General features: G+C 26.6%; 1 non-coding gene across 1 annotated transcript; it reads right to left on the bottom strand.

Annotated features, from left to right (window-relative positions):
* Positions 1 to 252: 252 nt before the first annotated feature.
* On the bottom strand, positions 253 to 324 carry Trnae-uuc. The gene has a single exon. It is a non-coding gene; the product is annotated as a tRNA-Glu (tRNA).
* Positions 325 to 9,502: the final 9,178 nt, after the last annotated feature.

The raw sequence follows: 9,502 nt of genomic DNA, 5'->3' as shown, positions 1-9,502 counted from the left end.
TAATTTAAGATGATTATTAGATATAGGTACTTTAGAATTTGGATATTATAAAAAAGAAGGTATCTGCTCTACCTTTTATAATTTTTTATACACATATTTACATATCTCTGACCTATTGTACTTATTGATATAGTTTTAATAAATATCCACATGATTCTTCCACAACAGTAATAACGATCATAAACTGTTATTATCTTACACCGTGATTATAGTTTATGAGTTTATGGGAGGAATAAAATTACAAAAATTTTATTCCGGTACCGGGAATCGAACCCGAGCCTCCTGGGTGAAAGCCAGGTATCCTAGCCACTAGACCATACCGGAGAGTTGTAAGAACTATAAAGACAGTAGCTAAATATGATGAAGAATATTTGTTTTTTATATTTTTAGACTGATTTTTTTTATAGTAAAAATTGAATATAATTGATACTTTTGCTTTTTAAAAAGTCAAAATAAAAATACACAAAATTTATCGAAATATTTTATAAAAAACTAGAATTAAAAAATATATAATATTGCTTTAAATTGTGTTCAATTTAAAAATACTAAGAAATAGCTTGTAAAATTGTACAAATGGTGTTATTGCAATAAAAAAAATTGTCATTTAAATAAAAAAGTAATTCATTAAATTGGTAAAACAGTTTGTACATTTTCGAGACTTTGACGAATTTCATAGTTTTTTTTTGTTTAATGCGAAATAAGGAATAACAAATTCCCTACTTAATACTAATTAATTTTGATAAATAATTATAATAAACGATTTTAAAATAAAAATAAAAATTGTGCAAATTTATTAAAACTTATTTTGTCTTATTAATATAGATATATATCAGTAATTTAAAAAGGTATGAGCAAATGGCTACCTCTATGTTGTACATTAAGAATTGAGTGGGTCGTACAATCATTATAATGTTTTTTTTAAATGTCCACCTTTGTCAAATTCTTACAGAAATACTCGTGATTTTGACAGATTTTAAATATGAAATTATACTTACAAAAAAAATGAATGAGGAACTTTGTAATAAATTTATAAAACCACCTATTCACAAAATTATAAATAAAAAAATAATATAACGGTCACCCATCCGATTACGTAGCAAAAAACCACTGGCTAAGCAGAAGGAAACTTAATAGAATCCCACTACCGCTAGGGTATCAGCAAGCTACTAGCTAGCAATAGAAATATGTTATTTAAATGTAACGTTTATCATTGGTAAAATAATTTGTATATTTTTACGATTTCGACGAATTTTTGTTCCCTATTTTTTATTTAATTAGGTATATTTTCTAGTTTATACGCCGTTTTGTTAGTTTTTTCCAATTAGTTTAAAAATTACAATGTATTTTTTAATTAATATTTCACAATAGATTGGTACCAAATACATGTTTGAAGTACATATATAGGAAGACGTAATTTTTTTTAAATATTATGTTCCGAGAATATTGTTTTCTGTTTAAACATTTTATAATCATTTTTACTATCACTTTTTAAACATTAATTACCCGCTAGATCTTCTTGATGCGTGTAGATTCCTCAATATTATATACTATTTTTAAACATTTATGCATGTTATAAAGTTATATCGTTTATATCCAAACATTACAGAATGCATTATTTTTATTTATTTCACATAATCTAACACAATAAAAATACTTTTTAATATTGTTATATTCAATATAAATATTCATATTTATTTAAGTTATTTAAGTTATTGTGATTACGCAATTATAGTAATACGTAATACATATTTTTTTTATGAATTTATGCTAATCGAAATACGTCATAGAGTTATACGTATACCTAATAACATATAGGTTAAAAATTAAATATTAAATGTATATTATAATATTATTTGTGCAAAATTATACACTATTTTGATCGCTCAGCCCACGTTTGAAAACATGTGTTGAGTACCTAAAATTAAATATTACGTATGTACGTATGTTATGCTAATGCAAATCGCAGTCAATGTACTGTACCTCATATGATTGTATGTAATTTGACTGTCATTTGTGGGTGTTTTTGTAATTTTTGTGATCTGAAAGATCAACACACTTTGATTGATGAGTTCAACGATTCACAATCACTCCTCCTAGCCCATCAGCCAATAGGCACTAATAATATTTTAACATGTAATTTATCAAATAACATCAGCACTGTTGAAACATATTCCATTATTCATAGATACATCGAGCAAATTTAATATCATTGGAAGACAGTTAAAGACAACACTTTTAAATTTAAATTGAAATTGATTAACTATCGATTTTATCTGCATGATAATATTCAAATACTGGATAATGATATTAGTACACATTACGCTCGCGAATATGGGTAATAATTATATATTATTATAGGTATAGTGTATTATTTGTTACATATATTTTTTATTCAATAATTATTCTTGTAAAAATATCAATTTATAAACCAATATAAAATATTCAATCAATGCCTTGCTAAATAATATTTCTAACTATTTTTCCTTGTTTGTGAAGTCTCTTATGAATTCAAGTACATGAGAAAGTGTCTAACTAAAGTGATAAATATCTAGGTATAGGCTGTGATTTAAATAAATCAAATTCAACTGTGTACCTACATATTATTTATCTATTCGTCTTTGGAATATAAAAAAATATTATTTGATAAACATTAAGAACAAATTCTGAGTTACCGTTATTACCATGTTATTGTATTTATTATGTTGTTTTTAATGTTTACGTATCAAATTAATTGCTCATTATATTATTTATATATTGCAATTCGCATTGTTACATATACAGTGATGATAAATTAACTATAACTATATGTTTTTTTTTTCAAAAATGTTGATCACGATAAATAATAATAAAAAAAAAAAAATCTAATCTTATTAAATTGATGCCTGATGGTAAAATGGTACAGTATTTTGTTAGGTTCCTATCACTTCAGCATCGTTTAGATACTATAAGAGTGGCTGTTTGCATCTTTGAAAACATTCAGTTATAAAGAAGAGATACCTATGTGGCTATGTATGTTTATTCTTTTGATTCGTCATCAACTGTACAGTTTTTATTATATCTACCTAATACCCATTAATGCTATTATATCTACTTACCGCCATATTTTATAATATGTGAAATACATTATTATTTATTATATTATAAGAGCCTGCGCGCAAATTATAATATTCCTGTACTGCGCATCGGCCTTCTCATGTGTGCGTATCTATATATATACATCTCTATCTGAGTAGCTATGTTTATGGCGGCAATAAACTGCTGCAACCTCAAGAATTCACACGATTCTCGAAGTCGGTCAAATGGGATTTATCTCTAGTAGTCGGCTTTATCATATGTACACCGATGACTTTCTTGCGCCGCAAATATCCGCCGGAATAGGTTGGTTAATAAACAGAATAATAACAACGCGCATTACCCACTACACGCCGCCTGTGCGTAGGTTGGTGCTGTATACGATAATATTATTATGATTGACACCTAAACTCGAAATGACGACCGTTTCAAACAATATTGTATTTAAGTAAAACATTTAGAAATACGTATAAATAATAAACGTGCGCAAAATATCATAATATTATTATAAATAACAGGCTACATGGGTACGACATCGCGAATTTTGTAAATGTGCTAACCCACAGTAAGTACGCGCGTGCGATGATAGTATTATTCTCATTATCTGCAGTGCTGATGTTCATATGCAATGTGATATGTCATTATTATTAATATTATTATATTATACGGAAAATGTTGATAAAAAATAATAATAGTAAAGAAACTTTTCCAGTACTTCGGAGCTCGTCATCGACGCCGACGACGACATGTCGTAAATTCAAAGAAAGAAAAAGAAAAAAAAACATCGATGCCGAGTCAAAGTCGAACTGGATTAACGTGTACATCAAGGTCGTAACGAGACCGGATGACATTTACCAGGACCAGAAATTATACCAACTCTCCGCCTGCCTCGGCCGCCGTCATCATCAACACTCTCGTGTGAATGCTGCCGGGTTGTAGTATAAATACGCGAGTGTATATTATTATACATAGGTAAGTATAAATATTATATACATAAAAATGTATGTATCGCCTTGATGCGACGACATGTTCGATAGACGAATATATGATAAACGAAACAATAAAATAAATAATGCGTGTTACTCAAACTTAATAATATACGCACAATAATGTGTTTGCACGCACTTGTTTGTGTGTGTGTATCAGAGGTAGGCACATGCATAATATTGTTAAAGCGAAAAACACAATTTAATGTTTTTTTTATATTTCTGTGTAATCTGACGGGATCAATTCACTATAGCAGTCGATCAGTAATATACTAATATCTAAACGCAATGATAATCAGTTTTAATTTTTTATTTCTTACTACTTTCTGGACGTAATATTTAGTTTGGTGAGAGGAAGTGGAAGGGTGTGAAGATATCGATTTAATTATTTTACTCGCAAATAACAACATTTTATCATAATTTATTTTACATATACGTAAATCGAAAAATAATTAAATACAAAGTTGAAGTTTTATAAAAGTTCAAAAACAGTTAAAACATTGTTTACATCTGATTATCATGTCTTAAAAAAGTAATTAATAAAAAATGTATATGTGAAAATATTAAGTCTTTGCGTGCAGTTATTCATTTTTTTAAATTTAATTTTAACAAAAAAATAAAATTGCCAATTGGTTGTCTAGAAAATCGAGTTTGTGTAAATATTCCCGTTTTTCTTAATTTTTTTTTTGTTTTATCAAATTTATTTGATAAATGCCAAAAAATTTTTACTTTGGACCTTCGTAATACCAATCAAACTATTTTTTTTACCAGAAACTCAAACTTGATGATCAAACCATTCTTGTTTTTTGTAATTTCATAAAATCAATAAAAAAAAAACTGAATATTCATGTACATAACAGTAAAAAAAAATATTTCGATCTCTCACACATAGACCATACTTTATAAAATCGCGAAGAATAAAATATCGAATGTTAAAAGTGTGATTCCTATGCACGCGTCTAGAAACGCGCGACTGACATGGCGCGATTTTATTTTAGCCGCGTAGATACTACTCTACTCGTTTTTAGATATAACCGATTCCTATGACCGCGGTCACCGCGCGCAGCGATGACCACTTCGAGAGCAGTCAAATCTCATGAGTCGCGCGGCTAATAACTAATATTATATGATTCATATTTTAATTAATATTCAAAGTTCGACATTTTTTGAACACTGTGTGACACAAAATGTCTTCAAAAGTATTATTTACAGTAGAACTAATAATAATAATAATAATATTTTAAAAAGCATACTTACGAATATACAAGTACAACTTAACCAAACAGAGAACTTGATACAACCGCGTGTACGTGTCTAATTATTTTAGTCGCGCGTCTTCTGACGCGTGCATAGGAATTAATATTAGACGGTGCGGCTAAATAAATGACCGCGAGGCCAAAATTCAAATCGCGCCACGTCGGCCGCACATCTCTAGATGTGTGCATGTGAATCACACCTTAATATACTGAGGCCATATCTATTTAACTATGTATATTATAATAAAATTAGTTTATAATTATAACTATAAAATAAATAATTTATAAAATGTTGATTAAATCAAAATTAAAATAATTGACTTTTTTTTTTTTTTGTCCAAAATGTAAAAAACTGAATTCAGATTTGAATAATTTAACTAAAACAATATACATTTAATGTATATATTATACAATGATGATGGTCAGCCAAATCAACTTTCCGAAATATTACAGTAGGCACTTACACTCGACGATATTATGTAAGACTCTCAAAAACGATTCGAATCAAATGCGATAAAAAAAAAAAAAAAAAAAAATGCTAAGGAATTGCAGAAATACTACAACCGTAGGTATACACGTAATCATTCTAAAAATATTTTATGAAGTGTAAAAAGAGAATAAAAGAAAATGTTTTTAAATATCGTTCCAAAGTAGGCCCGTTCTATGTGTTATGATATAGTAATACTACATTATAAACATAAAGACATATGTCATAACTTCTATATGGATATATAATATTATAATATATTATTGTTTACCAGGTACCTACGACAAAACACTGTACATGTTTGCATTCGTGATTTTCACATATTCGTAGGTACAAAGTAGGTACATACATGGGAACTAGAATATTATATTGTCGTTCTATTTTAAACGTTTCCAAGGAATAAAAACATTTGAACAATAATCGAGACAAACTAATAAAACAACATAAAAACAAAAATGTAATTAAATAAAATACAAAATTCGTCAAAATCACAGAAATTTACAAATTATTTTATCGCTATATTAATAAATGTCAGATTACAAACAATCATATTATGATGTAGGTACAATATGACTGAAATTTTCATTAGCAATTTAATATATAACGTTTATACATGATATTTAATTTGAGGTATTCAGTACATGTTTTGAAACATAGGTTGGGCGATCAAAATAGTGTATTATTTTGTACAAATAATATTATAATATACATTTAATATTTAATGTTTAACCTATATGTTGTTAGGCATACATAGAATACTATATGGTGTATTGCAATTAACATAAATTCATAAAAAAAATGTATTACGTATTACTATAGTTGCGTAATCACTGTAATTTAAATAACTTAAATAAATATGAATATTTATATTGAACATAACAATATTAAAAGGTATTGTTATTGTGTTGGATTATGTGAAATCAATAATAATAATGCATTCTGTAATGTTTGGTTATAGACGATATAATATGAAAAATAATAGTATACGAGTATATTGAGGAATATATACGCATCAAAAATATCTAGCGATAATTAATGTTTGTAAAATGAAAGTGATAGTAGGGTAAGTCAAACGATCATCATCAATTTATATAGATGCCTAATAAACTTGATATATATAATATACGTATAATGATATCTGAATCCGATTACTCGCAAATAACCCCTATTTAAATTAGTTATTTAGATTTACTCGTGATGTTAAATAAAATATTTCAATTATGTATTATAACTCCTACTTATAATACAATGTTTATTTATGTATAACTACGCATGTATTTGAAAACTGTCCTGAATATTATATGTTTCCCATGTAAACTTATAAATGATAACGTTTCCAGTCACGAATTTAACACACACGAATACATCAAAAAATATAGTGTGCATACTGAATGACTCTACTCCCGCGAAATCTAATCTCTTTATATAATATAAAAACGCAAATGATTTGCAGTATATGTTTTTATGCCTTATGATGCGTGTATTACATTATTTGTGTGTGTTTGAATGAATTTTATTAATATAAACTATACAAAACTATATATCATCATATTTATGAGTATTATCCAAGTTGAATGTGTTAAGTCACTTATTAAAATTATCTGAAATTTACAAATTATATCTGCTAATAATTATTTTTATCATTTTTTTTTTCTGAAAAAATAATGCTTGTATAAAACCGCGTTTTTATTTAAAATTTCTCACCCTGGTACCTAAATAAATAAAATCGAATTAAATAAATCGAATTATCGTTTACATACAAATGCTATATTATAACCATATTTTATAAGTCATATAATATTTTATAGATACCTAGTTATTAACATATTGTGTTAAATTATATTCCTTTCAACAATATTGTAATAGGTACTCTTAATTATTTTAATACGTTTAATTAAGTAACTTCTGTGTTATTATGCCAACATGTCTATTTCTATCATGAATAATTAACGGAACCATGCCATCAAAATCACTACAATAAGTATAATGTTTAAACATCAACACTTTCAACAAAAGCATACTTTATTGTTTGATATCTAGAGAGTACTATACATAATTGTCATTTGTCTGACTTAATTCACCATATTAATTCGATTGATTAATAGTAAATTACTATAATAGGTATCTATTATATTCATTAATATAATATAATATAAATTATAATAGATAATATAATATATTTATCTATTAATAGGCATGGACAGTTGATGATCTTTTTTTTCTTGATTTTTTCATTAATTATTAGAATTTAGTTTGTAGCGCGGGGGGGGGGAAGAAATTGCCTCCCTGTATCACCATCGCTATCCCCATGATTACAGGTAGGTATTCAGTATTTTTTCTATAAGAAAATCTACATACAATTTTTCATAAGTACTTTAAACATTTTTGATTTTTTGATTTCCAATAACGCACTAAGAAATGTTGTGCCCTATTAGTTATTTTTATTAGTTTGGCATCGAATCTTACTATTGATAGGTATATATAATGTGTATATACAAAATTGTATTAAATTTTTAATTTTTATAACATCAAAATATTTGGCTATATATATTAGATTAAAAATCTTATTTAGAACATACTTTAAACTTATAATGTTTAGCTTAAATTAGATTTCTAAAAAAATCCTATTTGTTGGGGTGTTATATGGTGTTTTATTTTACTTTTATACTCAACGAAGACATTGAATATAGTTTATAGATAATATATACTTATATCAGTTAACACTGTATTACGTAACCTATTAGGCTACTAAAATATATTTATTTATTTTTTTAATATTATAGGTTTTTATAAGCGTTATACCATCGCACAGGGATTTGACCTCCAGAAGTCAACTAAAACACCTACTTAGTTATACACGATAGCATTATGGTATCCTACAAAATTTATTGTAAATACGAGTAGGCATCTCGGACATATTATGCAAATTAGTATGCCTATTAGGCATATCATAGGTAGGTACTAGGTTATATTATTCTATTCCGTAAAAACAAAATACTATAATAATATGCATTCTGGATTTACTCTAATGTACATAATTGATTTCATATCTATTTGCAGTTTACGCATGATATATATATATATATGTTATTATATAATTTAAGTGTATAGCCTCGACTATTTTTACACGTCTTATCCTTGCGTGGTAGAACCTACAAAAAGTATATCTCATATCTGTATTTATGTTTATGTCGCAAATCAAACAGAGGCTTTCAATATATGTATAAAACTTCAAAAATTTGTAGTTTTTCTGGTATTTATAATTAAAATGTAGATAATAGTTTCCTTGCAGTTTGTAAGGTGCTTTAAATAAATATATACTAAATAAAGTTATGAACTAAATTATATGATATATTACATTAACTAATTCAATTATGCAGCTATAATAGCCTATTATGATATGTGTTTATTTATTTGTCTTATAAAAAAATCTCATACATATAATTCACTGCTAAATCGTGAATATTTTCGTATGATATATCTAGCGATACAATGATTCTTAGTGTTGATAATCCGGGTAGAACTATTTGCCTATTAATCATGTCATGGATGTAGACGTTAAGTTTATTAATATTACTTAATGCTTATATACTTATTTAACAATGTTGAAGGAAAGGAGAAATTAATTTTACTTGATATCACGGCTCAAAATATTAAATACAAAAATCGCGGAAAAGTATATCAACGTATATAATATTATT

This window comes from Melanaphis sacchari, unplaced genomic scaffold (genome assembly GCF_002803265.2).
Source record: "Melanaphis sacchari strain LSU unplaced genomic scaffold, SCAv2.0 Contig330_pilon_pilon, whole genome shotgun sequence".
Classification (NCBI taxonomy): Eukaryota; Metazoa; Arthropoda; class Insecta; order Hemiptera; family Aphididae; genus Melanaphis; species Melanaphis sacchari.
This window is presented reverse-complemented; position numbering and strand designations above follow the sequence as displayed.